Source organism: Schistocerca americana, chromosome 4 (genome assembly GCF_021461395.2).
Source record: "Schistocerca americana isolate TAMUIC-IGC-003095 chromosome 4, iqSchAmer2.1, whole genome shotgun sequence".
NCBI classification, from domain to species: Eukaryota; Metazoa; Arthropoda; class Insecta; order Orthoptera; family Acrididae; genus Schistocerca; species Schistocerca americana.
The window spans coordinates 735,498,631-735,514,871 of record NC_060122.1 but is presented as its reverse complement, the minus strand read 5'-3'; the positions used below and the strand labels follow the sequence as shown (position 1 = coordinate 735,514,871).

The window sequence follows — 16,241 nt, the reverse complement described above, 5'->3', positions numbered from 1 at the left end:
CAATTGCTACTGGAAACAGTCTCTATGTTATGTGTACTATGTCAGAATGTTGAAAGCATATTGCATTATACACCTAAAGGACAAATTATTCTGAGGGGTAAAGTTTCAGTAACTGTAACAATACCAATGCTTTTGATATATTTCTTGACACTTTCATTAATATTTAAAATAAATGTTGCCCTCAAGTAATTAAAAGGGTGAAAATTGATGACACACTATGCAAACAGAAAAAATTACACCGGTATACTGAAAGCACTGAGACAAACTTTTTACCACATACACCATACTAAAACCTGGTGATCCTTTTTCAAATTGGACAGAGTGCAGCATAAAAACTATATGAGATGGAAATACAAGCAGCAAAGACGAGAGAGAAATATCTTCGTTGAAGAGTCCAAAGGGAAATGAAAAGCAGCCTAGAAGGGAAATGGAAAATTGCACGAATGATGCTAACTCATCTGATGTGTTAAATAAACTCCTTATATATTGTGCAAATCATGAAAAACCTGCTACCTCAGAAAGACATAAAAATATTTTTTGAGATACTCTAGATTACATAACTGGTCTGACATATCTTATGTAAGTTAGTTTACTTGGTTATAAACTGAAGATCCTCAGTGGCACATGCAGAGCTGTAGTCCCATTATCTGAAATTGCTTCTGTTGGTAGTCAGAGTTCAATAACAAATGCAACACTTTTGTGACAAAGCAAGCTGGGATCTTTTTACTTCCTCTCATTTTGCCATCTGGCTCCTTAAATTCATTTTATTTTCAATTTTGCCTAATTACCATTAAAATGCACAAGTATAATTGGCGTACCTATGGAGAGGAAGGTTGGCCCTCATGCTTAAGAAATATAGCACCAGATATAATTTTGTGCTTAGTTTTGTGTATGTAATCAATTTCATAATTTACTTTGACTATTCCTAGTTAGTATCTTTTGCTATAGGGTGAATTCAGTAATTTTTTGTCACTTAAATTCTATTGCTGGATTATAAACAAATTAAATTCTGTACTAATTATAAACATTTGGAGGAAGAACTACTAGGATTCTTAAAGTATTTATTTGGCTCCATTAGAAAACATATTAGCAAAGCCAGTCCTTAATTAAGTCAAAAATAATTGCCAGGTTTGCCGAAGTATTGTTTGTATAACTATATCTGTTAATTTCATTATTTAAACAAATAATTTTGCCTAAATTTTGTGACAGAAGGAAGTGTTAAAAAGGCAGAATTTTTTGATGTATTCAGTTAATTGAATGAGGTATTTTTTGACTGTAATTTCTGTAACTTTAATATCAAAAAATGTATAGTTTCACTGCCTACTACCGTGATGATATATAAAGGCCCAATTTTTGGTCCCAAGACAGTCAGTCCATGTCTGATTTTCAGATGGGAAGTCTGAGTCAGTTAGAGTAACAACAATGACAGTGTCTGTTCAATTTATTTGAGAAATAGTGTCACACATACCTTATTATTCGGCAAGAGCTGTGAAGTGTGTGTGGTTAGGTATTTACTGCTCATAGATGTTGAACAGCAAACTATTGTAGCAGCATGCTGATGTTTGCCTGCAAACTATTAGTGAGCCTTAGCCTTTACCAACTGTCAGTTGGCCATGTAATTTTAATTTTGGGAAGATGTGAACAGTGAATGTAAAGAACTGTTGAACGCAATGCTGCAACTGTCTGCTACATCATTTACAGTAGTCAGTGTTCAACTTGATTGTGATGCGAGAGGTACTATCAACTGTGGAATTGGTAGGACAGCTTTTGGAGTGCAATTTCTTGGTGATTCAAAATCTCAGCATTGATGTAATATTTGGGACTAATTTCATGTGCAAAAAGCAAGTAGGGGGTTCAGCATTCTGTGTTGGTTTCAGTTATGTGGCAATAATACTTACCCCAACTGTCTGTCTCATCTTTCTTGTTTCCCGAGGCAGTCAAACTCTTCTCCTATCCTATCTGTAGTTTATAAGTGAATCAGAAACATTCTATCTTCGACTTTGATGTATTTTGTACAGCAGGATACTTTAGTATATGATTATTTTAGAAAAGGTTTCTCCAATGTTATCTATATATATTATGTTGCATTAGTGATAAGTAATGGAATCATAAGAGGATGGAAGAAAAGGCAACAAAACAGCAGTAGTATTTGGTAAAAATCTATGAGATACTGTGTTTATTCTGGTTTTATGAAATATGATGAAAGTAAATTGATGTCATGGTTAAAAAATTTCTGCTAAGAGGTAAGGTAATCAGAAAATTAAAGGTGTTAGCATGTGTGGAGCAGAAGATGCAGATTATCTGAAAACTATAATATATACAGTAATCAGCTCATGTGTGAAACTAGTGTTTAAAAACTACATTACTAGATCTGGAAGTTCCGAACATCATAGTTACTAGCTTGCCTCACAGATATGACCTGCAAGACAATTACATCGTAAATCTGGAGCTTGGAAAAGTAAATAGACAGTTCTACAAAATAAGCAAGTCCTATCAAAATGTAACATTTTTCTATCTTCCTGATGAAAGAGATTTGTTTATGAAACATGGACTACATTATAATAATGCTGGCAAGTCATACATTGGCAAAATGCTAGCGAAATTAATACAAAAAGATTACATTGCAAGAAAACCAATTTCCATGCAACCAGTTTGAACCAAGTAAATGGAAAAATGGGAAAACAATTTCAAAATCACACACTTAGTCACAGCCACAGCACCAGCTCAAACAGGAACATCACATCCAGGACATGAGACGGTGCCAGAACCAGTCTCAGAAGATACAGCAGAGATCAAAATTATCGTCAAGAAAACTGTACCTACTCATCATCCAGATGCTCTCACACAGGGAAACTGATGAAAGGGGCCAATTCTTTCTTAATTTGGCCCAATACACTGAATCCAGAACAAGCAGTCAACACTCATGTGGATGATCCATTACTTTATAGTCAAATTGGTTTTAAAGACCGTCTACTTAATAATATATGCAGTAGTAATTTCATTATGCTCTTTAACATCAGAGGTCTGTCTGAAGGAATGATCAGGAAGCTTTATGATATAGAAATTTTGCTAGAAAATGTGAAACAATCTGTGAAAGTAATATGTCTTAATGAAAATTGGCTAAAATCTGAAAATATCAGTCTCCCAAATAAACTTACAGGCTATAAACTGGCTACCAACTTTTGTGGAACCAATGGGTTTGGAGGCTCTTGCATATTAGTTCATTCCTTGGTAGACTACGATATCAGACAGTATTTTAGCCATCTGAATGAAGAATGTACATTTGAAAGTAGTTGTATAGAACTTAAAGAGTATAACATATTAATTATCAGCATATATCACACCCCTAGGTACCATATAAGCTCTGTATTTTTAGATAAGTTTGATACATTGCTACATAGAGTAAAAAGTGAAAAACTGTACAAGAAAGTTGTTATATATGCTGACTTCAACATAGATGTAAGGACTGATGACAAATTTTCTTCACACTTAAAGAACATGGCAGCCACAAATGGGCTAAATCTCAATTTTGATCAATATACAAGAATTACAGCAACCTCTGCAACATGTATTGACAATATTGTAAGTATTTCTAAAAACAAAGATGCTATAACTTACCAAATGAAAGCGTTGGTATGTTGATAGAGACAATTAAAAAAAAAAGCTTTCGCAACCCAAGGTTGCTTCATCAGGAAAGAGGGAAGGAGAGGGAAAGATGAAATGAAACCCACATTACAAAATATTAACATCAGTCATTACACAGAAATTAATGACACATACAACACAGAACAAAATTATATATGAAGAACAAAAAGGCTGCTGCAAAGGAGCACGAGGATATAAAGAGCAACTGATAATAGATGCAGAGGTGACATATCAAGCTAAAACCAAACAAAGGTCGCTACACTACACATACATTGATTACCAAAAAGCTTTTGATAGTGTACCCCACTCATGGTTACTACAAATATTGGAAATATACAAAGTAGATCCTAAATTGATACAATTCCTAAACATAGTAATGAAAAATTGGAAAACCATACTTAATATCCAAACAAATTCAAATAATATCACATCACAGCCAATACAGATTAAGCGTGGAATATACCAAGGCGACTCAATAAGTCCTTTCTGGTTCTGCCTTGCTCTGAACCCACTATCCAACATGCTAAATAATACAAATTATGGATATAATATTACCGGAACATACCAACAAAAAATCACACATTTGCTATACTTGGATGATCTAAAACTACTGGCAGCAACAAATCAATAGCTCAACCAATTACTAAAGATAACAGAAGTATTCAGCAATGATATAAATATGGCTTTTGGAACAGACAAATGTAAGAAAAATAGCATAGTCAAGGGAAAACACACTAAACAAGAAGATTACATATTGGATAACCACAGCAACTGCATAGAAGCGATGGAAAAAACAGATGCCTATAAATATCTAGGATACAGACAAAAAATAGGAATAGCTAATACAAGTATTAAAGAAGAACTAAAAGAAAAATATAGACAAAGACTAACAAAAATACTGAAAACAGAATTGACAGCAAGAAACAAGACAAAAGCTATAAATACTTATGCTATACCAATATTGACCTACTCATTTGGAGTAGTGAAATGGAGTGACACAGACCTAGAAGCAGTCAATACACTTACACGATCACAATGCCACAAATATAGAATACATCACATACATTCAGCAACTGAAAGATTCACATTAAGCAGAAAGGAAGGAGGAAGAGGATTTATCGACATAAAAAACCTACATTAAGGGCAGGTAGACAATTTAAAAAAAATCTTTATAGAATGAGCAGAAACTAGCAAAATACACAAAGCAATCACTCGTATAAATATATCGGCTACACCACTGCAATTTCATAACCACTTCTACAACCCTTTAGATCACATAACATCAACAGATACAAAGAAAGTGAATTGGAAAAAGAAAACACTACATGGCAAGCACCCGTATCATCTAACACAGCCACACATCAATCAAGATACATTCAACACATGGCTAAGAAAAGGCAATATATGCAGTGAGACAGAAGGATTCATGATTGCAATACAGGATCAAACAATAAACACAAGATATTACAGCAAGCATATTATTAAAGATCCCAATACCACAACAGATAAATGCAGACTTTGCAAACAACAAATAGAAACAGTAGATCACATCACAAGCAGATGTACAATACCAGCAAATACAGAATACACCAGAAGACATGACAATGTAGCAAAAATAATACATCAACAACTTGCCATACAACATAAACTAACAAAACAACACGTTCCCACATACAAGAATGCACCACAAAATGTACTGGAGAATGGTGAATACAAATTATACTGGACCAGAACCATTATACCAGATAAAACACCACCACATAACAAACCTGACATCATACTCACCAATAAAAAGAAGAAATTAACACAACTAATCGAAATATCCATACCCAATACAACAAGTATACAGAAGAAAACAGGAGAAAAAATTGAAAAATACATCCAACTGGCTGAGGAAGTCAAGGACATGTGGCATCAGGATAAAGTTGACATTATACCAATTATACTATCAACTACAGGAGTCATACCACACAATATCCACCGGTGCATCAACGCAATACAGCTACATCCAAACGTATATATACAACAACAGAAATCTGTAATCATTGATACATATTCAATTACCCGAAAGTTCCTAAATGCAATGTAACATATACCGTACAGTTAAAAGGAAGTCACACTTGATCAAGGTCCGTGTTACTTTCTATTTTTAACCAGACAAAACGTCTGAGAAAGGAAAGAAATAATAATAAAAATTTATTGTCATTTGACTGATTACAGCAATAGACAAAGTCAAGAGCATATATTTCTACATAAACTACTATATTGATGTAAATTGGTTTACATAAAATAGGTACACATTAGAATACAGTATTTTCATCTTCAAAAAAAAATTCATCAATGGTGTAAAACAGATTGTTCACTAGTAGCTTGTATAATTTAGCTTTAAAAATATTTACAGGCAGTTCTTTAAAGTCAGCACTTAGTCCAAGAACTAGGTAGGAGTTCTGCAATTTTCATAATCTATGACATGGCATGTCTACAGATGTTCTGTATCTAGTATTACGGTTATGAATATCACTTTTCAACACAAAATTAGAGACATCGTCTCTAACGTACAATAAAACATCATAGATGAATAAGTTTACTATGGTAAGACACTGCAATTTAATAAACACAGGTTTACAATGTTGTGTTTTATCACAATCCGTTATTATTCTTATTACTTTCTTCTGTAACAGTAAAATATCATTTACATGACAGATACTACCCCACAGTAGAATTCCGTAAGAGATGATGCTTTGGAAGAAGGCAAAATATGCTGATCTCACATAGTCATTGGGAACATGTCATTTAAGTTCCTAATTAGATAAATAACTCTTGAAAGCCTAGCCAATATTTTTTAATGTGTGGTTCCCATGTCAAATTATTGTCAATAGTAACACCTAGAAATTTTACCGTTTCTAATTTTTAGTAGTTAGGAATCTCTTTGAGGCTAAAGTAAAGTGTCTGGGTTTAGCTCTCATTTAGTAAGAAGCCACTAACTTTGAACCATAATGAGGACTTAGCAAGGGTATATTCGGTCAGTGTTTTCAGTGTGCCTAGATCAGAGCTTTTATGTAGAAAATTTGTGTCATCAGCATACAATATTGTGTGAGAATTTATAAGTGAGGGCAGGTCATTAAATAAACAGTAAAGGTAAAAACACTGACCCTTGAGGCACTCTGTACCTAACATTAACCAAATTTGATTTCTCCCTTCCAATGCACACAACTTGTTGACAGTTCTCTAGAAAAGATCTGAACACATTTATACTGTTGTCATCAAAACCATAGTAAACTAGCTTATTCGACACAGTGTCATGCTCTACACAGTCAAAGCCTCTGCTCAGGTCACAAAATGTAGCCTGGGCATAGTCCCTAGCCTCAAATACATCTAGGACTATTTTTACTAGGGAGTCCATTGCATCTGTTGTGGATTTACCCTTCCCTAAATCCAAACTGTTTATCACTAATTATATTTAGTTTACCCAAGTAGACACTAACTTGCTCATACATAATTGTTTCTAAAATTTTTGAAAAACTGGGGTTATGGATATAGGTCTGTAACTAGCGAGACAGTTCTTTTCCCCTTTTTCATATGTGGGCACAACTCTACAAATTTTTAGTACATCAGGGAACTTACTTTCAACGAGGCATTTGTTAACACAAAAAGTTAAAGGATAAATCACACAATCAATAACATCTTTTAACAAATTACATGACATATCATAGTAATCAACACTAACTGAAGGTTTGAAATTTTTCACTACTTTTGGATATTATTTGGGCTCACTTCTTTGAAAGTGAATGTGCTTGGAGGAAGCTTTTCAAAGCAGCTGTCCAAAATACTAAGTACATTTTCAGGTGGTTTGATTATTGAAGTACTGATTTCTTCAATGGACTGAATGCAATATTTGTTAAATTCTTCTGGGATAATGGCAATTTCCTCTTTGTGTTTAGTGTGTACAATGGAGTTTATTACACTCCACACCTTTTTGCATTTATTGTTAGATTTTTCAATGTTTACTGTCATGCAGTTTCTTTGCTTCATTTATTGCCTTCCTATACTTGTATTAAGCTTTAGCATACAAATCTTTATACAGTTCTGATTTACTGGTTTTGTACAGACTAGACTACAGCATAACAGTATTTTTCAGTTTCCCTAACTGTGGAGTATACCATTCCTTCATTTTTATTTTCTTGTAATTACTACTAATATTCACTGTACATTTTTTCAGTTGGATGTTATTTTCAAATATATTTAAAAATATGGAGAAAAACTCGGTGAAAACAATATCAGCTGAACAGTGTTGAGCCTAATAAAACGTGTGTCCCAACTGAAATAGGTGAGGGCATGTCTAAACCTATTGATCCTCTCTCCGCTCACTGGTCTAGTTATAATTTTAGATTATGGTTTGGTGCAGTCTGAAGTTACATTATTAAGACTAAGATATATTGCATCATGGTCTGAGTAAGGGAAACTAATTACATCATCATCATCATCATCATCATCATCATCATCATCATCATCTAAGACTGATTATGCCTTTCAGCGTTCAGTCTGGAGCATAGCCCCCTTGTAAAATTCCTCCACGATCCCCTATTCAGTGCTAACACTGGTGCCTCTTCTGATGTTAAACCTATTACTTCAAAATCATTCTTAACCGAATCCAGGTACCTTCTCCTTGGTCTGCCTCGATTCCTCCTACCCTCTACTGCTGAACCCATGAGTCTCTTGGGTAACCTTGCTTCACACATTTGTGTAACATGACCCCACCATCTAAGCCTGTTCACCCTGACTGCTACATCTATAGAGTTCATTCCCAGTTTTTCTTTGATTTCCTCATTGTGGACACCCTCCTGCCATTGTTCCCATCTACTAGTACCTGCAATCATCCTAGCTACTTTCATGTCCGTAACCTCAACCTTGTTGATAAGGTAACCTGAATCCACCCAGCTTTCGCTCCCATACAACAAAGTTGGTCGAATGATTGAACGGTGCACAGATAACTTAGTCTTGGTACTGACTTCCTTCTTGCAGAAGAGAGTAGATCGTAGCTGAGTGCTCACTGCATTAGCTTTGCTACACCTCGCTTCCAGTTCTTTCACCATGTTGCCATCCTGTGAGAATATGCATCCTAAGTACTTGAAACCGTCCACCTGTTCTAACTTTGTTCCTCCTATTTGGGACTCAATCCATTTATATTTCTTTCCCACTGACATTACTTTCGTTTAGGAGATGCTAATCTTCATACCACAGTCCTTACATTTCTGATCTAGCTCTGAAATATTACTTTGCAAACTTTCAATAGAATGTGCCATCACAACTAAGTCATTCGCATATGCAAGACTGCTTATTTTGTGTTCACATATCTTAAGCTCACCCAGACAGTCTATTGTTTTCAACATATGATCCATAAATAATATGAACAACAGTGGAGACAGGTTGCAACCTTGTCTTACCCCTGAAACTACTCTGAACCATAAACGCAATTTACCGTCAACTCTAACTGCTGCCTGACTATGTAAAGACCTTTAATTGCTTGCAAAAGTTTGTCTCCTATTCCATAATCTTGTAGAACAGACAATAACTTCCTCCTAGGAACCCGGTCATATGCCTTTTCTAGATCTATAAAGCATAGATACAATCCCCTGTTCCACTCATAACACTTCTCCATTATTTGCCGTAAGCTAAAGATCTGGTCCTGACAACCTCTAAGAGACCTAAACCCACACTGATTTTCATCCAATTGGTCCTCAACTAATACTCACACTTTCCTTTCAACAATACCTGAGAAGATTTTACCCACAACACTGATTACAGAGATACCTCTGTAGTTGTTACATGTTTCCATGTTTAAAGACTGGTGTGATTACTGCTTTTGTCCAGTCTGATGGAACCTGTCCCAACTCCCAGGCAATTTCAATTATCCTGTGTAGCCATTTGAGACCTGACATTGCACTGTACTTGATGAGTTCCGATTTAATTTCATCCACCCCAGCTGCTTTATTGCACTGCAATCTATTGACCATTTTCTCCACTTCCTCAAATGTGATCCTATTTCCATCATCATTCCTATCCCATACTACCTCGAAACCTGAAACATTACCGATCGTATTTTCATCTACATTGAGCAACTCTTCAAAATATTCCCTCCATCTGCCCAAGGCATCCACAGGAGTCATCAGCAGTATTCCTGACCTGTCCACAATACTTGTCATTTGCTTCTTACCTCCCTTTCGAAGACTGCTAATTACACTCCAGAATGGTTTTCCAGCAGCTTGACCCATAGTCTCCAACCTGTTTCCAAAGTCTTCCCAAGATTTCTTCTTGGATGCTGCAATTATCTGTTTGGCTTTGTTTGTTTCTTCAACATAACTTTCTCTGTCTACCTGAGTTCTAGTATGTAGCCATTTTTGATACGCCTTCTTTTTCTTTTTACAGGCTGCCTTGACTGTGTCATTCCACCAAGCTGTTTGCTTCATCCTACTTTTACACACTACTGTTCCAAGGCATTCTTTAGCCACTTCTAGTACTGTGTCCCTGTACCTTGTCCATTCCTTTTCCAATGATTGTAATTGACTACATTCAACTAACTGGTACCTTTCTGAGATCGCTGTTATGTACTTGTGCCTGATTTCCTTATCCTGAAGTTTCTCCACTCTTATCCTCCTAGATATGGACCTGATCTCCTGCACTTTCGGCCTCACAATCCCAATTTCACTGCAGATTAAATAATGATCAGTGTCCTCAAAGAATCCCCTGAATACACCTGTGTCCCTCACAGCCTTCCTGAATTCCTGATCTGTTATTATATAGTCAATGACAGATCTGGTTCCCCTGCCTTCCCAAGTATACCGGTGAATGTTCTTATGTTTAAAAAAGGAGTTTGTGATTACTAAGCCCATACTGGCACAGAAATCCAAGAGTTGTTTCCCGTTCCTGTTTGCCTCCATATCCTATCCAAATTTACCCGTAACCTTTGCATACCCTTCTGTTCGATTTCCAATCCTGGCGTTAAAATCACCCATGAGCAGAACACTGTCCTTGTCCTTTACTCTAACAACTACATCACTGAGTGCCTCATAAAAACTATCCATCTTATATTGATCTGTCCCTTCACAATGCGAATATACTGACACAATCCTAATTTTCTTGCTAGACACTGTCAAATCTATCCACATTAGCCGTTCGTTTACATACCTTATTGCAACTACGCTGGGTTCCATTTCTTTCCTGATGTAAAGCCCTACACCCAATTGTGCTATTCCTGCTTTGACTCCTGACAGGTAGACCTTGTATTCTCCCACTTCCTCTTCTTTCTCACCCCTTACCCGAATGTCACTAACAGCTAAAACGTCCAGCCCCATCTTACTTGCAGCCTCTGCCAGCTCTACCTTCTTCCCAGAGTAGCCCTCATTGATATTAATAGCTCCCCATCTCATTACCATTTCTTTGCCAAGTCATATCTTAGGAGTCCCTGGTTTGTCAGTTAGAGGTGGGACTCCGTCACCTCCAAAGGTCCGAGGCATTTTGCTCTGATTGTTGCCAGCATCATATTTAATGTACCAGGGAAGCAGGTTGCTAGCCTTACTTGCCCCAAGTCCCATTGGGTTTTACCCCTAATGGTTGAGGGACTAACCGGTGGATTTGGTAGTCTTTGCTGTATGAGCACAAAGGTGACCACAACTCAGAATATGTCCGAGATGCCCAGCCTTATTCCAAAGTAACTTGTATCCCGACTGTCAGGACCACGTACCTGACCACTCATATGTTGCCCGTGGTTCATGAACTAGGACATGACTACAGGAACCCACACCATGAACCACATACAAGTTCTCTTAATATTTGTAAATATGTTGTCTAGACAGGATGAGCCTCTGGTAGGTTTGCAGTTAACATAATGCAGGTTAAATTGTTGAAGCACATTTTTGAGCTCTGTCACAGTTTTTCTGTCCTGTAGGACATCAAAACTTGAATTGATATCCTGTCCAATGACAATATTGTATTTTTTTCCATTTTGGTATACATACGTACATTAAAAGTTCCTGAAGTTTCTCCAGAAAGATATGGGGGTCACCACTAGGTGACCTGTACACCACCACCACCACCACCACCACCACCACCACCACCACCACCACCAGCTTAAGGCTCTCAATTAATAGACCTGATATTTCAAAATGCATTTAATCACAAAGGGTATTGAGATTTATCCTGCCACAGTTTGATGCAAGAGGTGTTTTGCATATATTGCTACCCCACCACGTAATTGCTGTTTTCTGCAATAGCAACTAAGTAGTGTGTAATCATCCAATACTTCGTACCCAAGCTCATCCTCTTTACACCAATGTTCACTTAAACATAGAATATTTACCACGTTTCCATTTGAAAATTTGTTCACTATTAAGTTCACTATTAAGTTCACTATTAAGTTTTATAAATAACTGATGATGGTCAAAGTAGAGAGGATATAAAATGTAGACTGGCAATGGCAAGGAAAGCATTTCTGAAGAAGAGAAATTTGTTAACATAGAGTATAGATTGTAGTGTCAGGAAGTTGTTTCTGAAAGTATTTGTATGGAGCGTAGCCATGTATGGAAGTAAAACATGGACGATAACTAGTTTGGACAAGAAGAGAATAGAAACTTTAGAAATGTGGTGCTCCAGAAGAATGCTGAAGATTAGTTGGGTAGTTGATATAACTAATGAGGAGGTATTGAACAAGACTGGGGAGAAGAAGTTTGTTATTTTATGGTAACACAAAGTCCTGCCTATATTTATTGTTAATATGATGGCAGTTATAAGAGTCGAGGGACATGAAAGGGAAGCAGTGGTTGGGAAGGGAGTGAGACAGGGTTGTAGCCTGTCCCCAATGTTATTCAATCTGTGTATTGAGCAAGCAGTGAAGGAAACAAAAGAAAAATTCGGAGTAGGTATTAAAATCCATGGAGAAGAAATAAAAACATTGAGGTTCGCCGATGACATTGTAATTCTGTCAGAGACAGCAAAGGACTTGGAAGAGCAGTTGAACGGAATGGACAGTGTCTTGAAAGGAGGATATAAGATGAACATCAACAAAAGTAAAATGAGGATAATGGAATGTAGTCGAATAAAGTCGGGTGATGCTGAGGGAATTAGATTAGGAAATGAGACACTTAAAGTAGTAAAGGAGTTTTGCTATTTGGGGAGCAAGATAACTGATGATGGTCGAAGTAGAGAAGATATAAAATGTAGACTGGAAATGACAAGGAAAGGTTTTCTGAAGAAGAGAAATTTGTTAACATCGAATATAGATTTAAGTGTCAGGAAGTCGTTTCTGAAAGCATTTGTATGGAGTGTAGCCATGTATGGAAGTGAAACATGGACGATAAATAGTTTGGACAAGAAGAGAATAGAAGCTTTTGAAATGTGGTGCTACAGAAGAATGCTGAAGATTAGATGGGTAGATCACATAACTAATGAGGAGGTATTGAATAGGACTGAGGAGAAGAGAAATTTGTGGCACAACTTGACTAGTAGAAGGGATTGGTTGGTAGGACATGTTCTGAGGCACCAAGGGATCACCAATTTAGTATTGGAGGGCACCGTGGAGGGTAAAAATCGTAGAGGGAGACCAAGAGATGAATACACTAAGCAGATTCAGAAGGATTTAGGTTGCAGTAGTCACTGGGAGATGAAGCAGCTTGCACAGGATAGAGTAGCATGGAGAGCTGCATCAAACCAGTTTCAGGACTGAAGACCACAACAACAACAACATGTTTGTAAGAGCTCCCTTCGATTTTACAGTTACCCATCTACTGCTAGGCCTGATGTGAGCTGTTTTAGTCATAGCTTCACTTTCTGGCAATCCTTCCCTGGGTTTGGAGATATTAAGACATACCTGATGACCACTATCTTCCAATCATGTCCCTAAAAAATTCAAAATCTGTGGGGTAGGATGAGGTCCCCACTGAAATAATAGAAATAGTCCATCACAGTATTGCATATCCACTCTCTTCCAAAATCAACCAATCGCTTGATGAGGGATGCTTCCCAGATCGATTAAAATATGCAGAAGTTCCGCCAGTACATAAAAAAGGCAAACAAGGTGAATTGGGCAATTATAGGCCACTCTCTCTGTTACCAATTTTCTCAAAAATATTTGAAAGAGATACACGTGATCAGATCGAAAATCACACTTCATCAAACAGCATTATCTTATGCAATCAATATGGTTTCAGAAAAGGCTGCAGCACAATCCATGCAATAAATGAATTAGTCACAAAAGTCAGCAGATCTTTTGTGACCTGTCCTTTGACACAGTAAGTCATGACCTGCTTCTCCAAAAATTGGCACACTATGGTTTACAAGGTCAATCTCTTAGCTGGATGTCATCATACTTGGCAAACAGAAAACAAAGAGTATTTATTAATATCAATTGCAAGAAATTTCTCTCTGGCTTAAAACACACTCAATCAGGTGTTCCACAAGGTTCGATATTAGGGCCTCTACTTTTTCAATATTATATCAATGATATGCCATGCCAGGTTCAGTCTGATACAATCCTCTAAGCAGATGATGCAACAGCTGTAGTCTGTTGAAAAAATGAGGTAGACCTAATTCGTAATATTGAACACACACTTGAGGAAATGGAAACATGGGTCAAAAACAATAACTTGACATTAAGTTTTACAAAAACAGAAATTGTTCATTTCACCACAAAACAATCTGCACAGTCTATAAGTGAAATAAGGTATATGGACAAAAAATTAGAGACTGCAGACTGTGTCAAATTCCTTGGCATATTAGTCAATAAAAACCTGTTATGGAGTCACCAAGTGGACTACATACTCGGTCAACTGAATAGCCTTGTGTTATTATGAATATCTTGTATAGTTTTACTGATTTAGCTGTAAGAAAAACTGTATATAATGCATATTTTGTTTCAGTCATTATGTATAGTATAATTTTCTGGGGGGTCTGGAAAAAAAATTTACTTAGAGCTTTTAGACTACAAAACAGAATCATCCAACCAATGGTGAGAGCAAAATCAAAGCAACATTGTAAACCTTTATTTGTAAAACTAGATCTAATGAGCATTCCAAACATATACATCTATGAAACTCTCACTTTCGCGAAAAGAAACCAACAACTTTTTGAGGGTAACTGCTTCTTGCATCAATATGATACTAGATATAGAACAAGCTACATGTTACCTACCCACCGATTAAAATCATATGAAAAAACCCCATACTATATGGGCATGAAATTTGTAAATAAAATATGAAAAGGTATGGATGACCCAAATGTAAAAGGTATCAAAGAGATCTGGAAAAATATCTGAAAGATAAATGTCACTATAGTGTAGAAGATTTCATGAATGGCAACAATGCATTACAATTGTAATTAAAATACCTCTTTGAACATATTACACCATATGTATTATTAGTTTATTGTCTATTTTTAGTATTATTATATATAGTGTAAAACTGACAAGTCACCTATGTCACAATCTTTGATTGTATAAGGCATGTTATGTGATAATAAAAATGGAAATAATCTGGTGCAGCAGCAGAGGCAATATGCAGTAAAAACCATCTTGAATACTAGGTCAATATTAATTGTGGTATAACAGAAATGTTTGTGTTCATTGCAATCAGTATACGGAGATAACTACCTATAGAAGTGTGTCATGGTACAGCCTCTTCCAACATTAAGGAAATAGAATTTTAAAAATAGTTGCCTGGAGTAAGTGTGTGGAAAGAATAAGCAAGATTTGTATGTATATCACCTTTCAGGCTAGAATCTCAAGCAATTTGATAGAATACAGTGAAATAATTGTTTTTCTGAGTGATCATTTTGTCTGATCAGTAATGAGAGTTAACTTTGCCTTAACATAAGGATCTGTTACTGTGGAGTGTTTTTCAGTAGAACCTATTTTGCATCAGATAAGAAGAGCAGGTGTTTATTAGATAATGAAGCAATAATGAAATAGTAAAATAATGAATAATTTTAGGGTCTTAATGCTTAGGAAGCCTGTCTCTGCAGTAGGGATTTTTTTTTTTTTTTTTTTTTTTTTTTGAGAATGCACTCCATTAGCTAATGCGGTCAAAAATTTAAGCAAAATAATGGAGCTGACAGACATGATTGAGTAATGAAAAAGGTAAGTGTATATAAACAAATGTGGTGTAACTATATCGATGCTCTATTTTTGAACTAGGCAACATTGAGTACTGTACATATTGTGCAATTTTCTTTCAAATTGCAGATCATCAAAAATAATAAAACACATCATTATCTTTCAAACAATGGAAAATCCAAGATGTAATGTAACAACATTATGAGAAGGAAAGTTGCTACTCACCATATAGTGGAGATGCTGAGTTGCAGATAGGCACAACAAAAAGACACTCGCAATTAAAGCTTTCAGCCATTAAGGTTTTCGTCAAAAATAGACACACATGCACGCACACGCCCATGCTCACGCACAAGCGATGGCAGTCTCAGGCAACTGAAACCACACTGCCTCTCGGGTTGGCAGGGGCCAGCCGGCGACGGACCACGAGGTGGGTGCCGGCCGGAGTCTTGTTGATACCAATTTTTTACTTTTTTCCAAATACTGTACAAAATATGTT

At 36.3% G+C, this 16,241-nt stretch overlaps 1 protein-coding gene across 1 annotated transcript in view; it reads right to left on the bottom strand.

Annotated features, from left to right (window-relative positions):
• Window positions 1-16,241, bottom strand: part of LOC124613763 — a 195,103-nt gene that overhangs the window by 87,771 nt on the left and 91,091 nt on the right. The gene's annotated exons all lie outside the window — the stretch shown is intronic.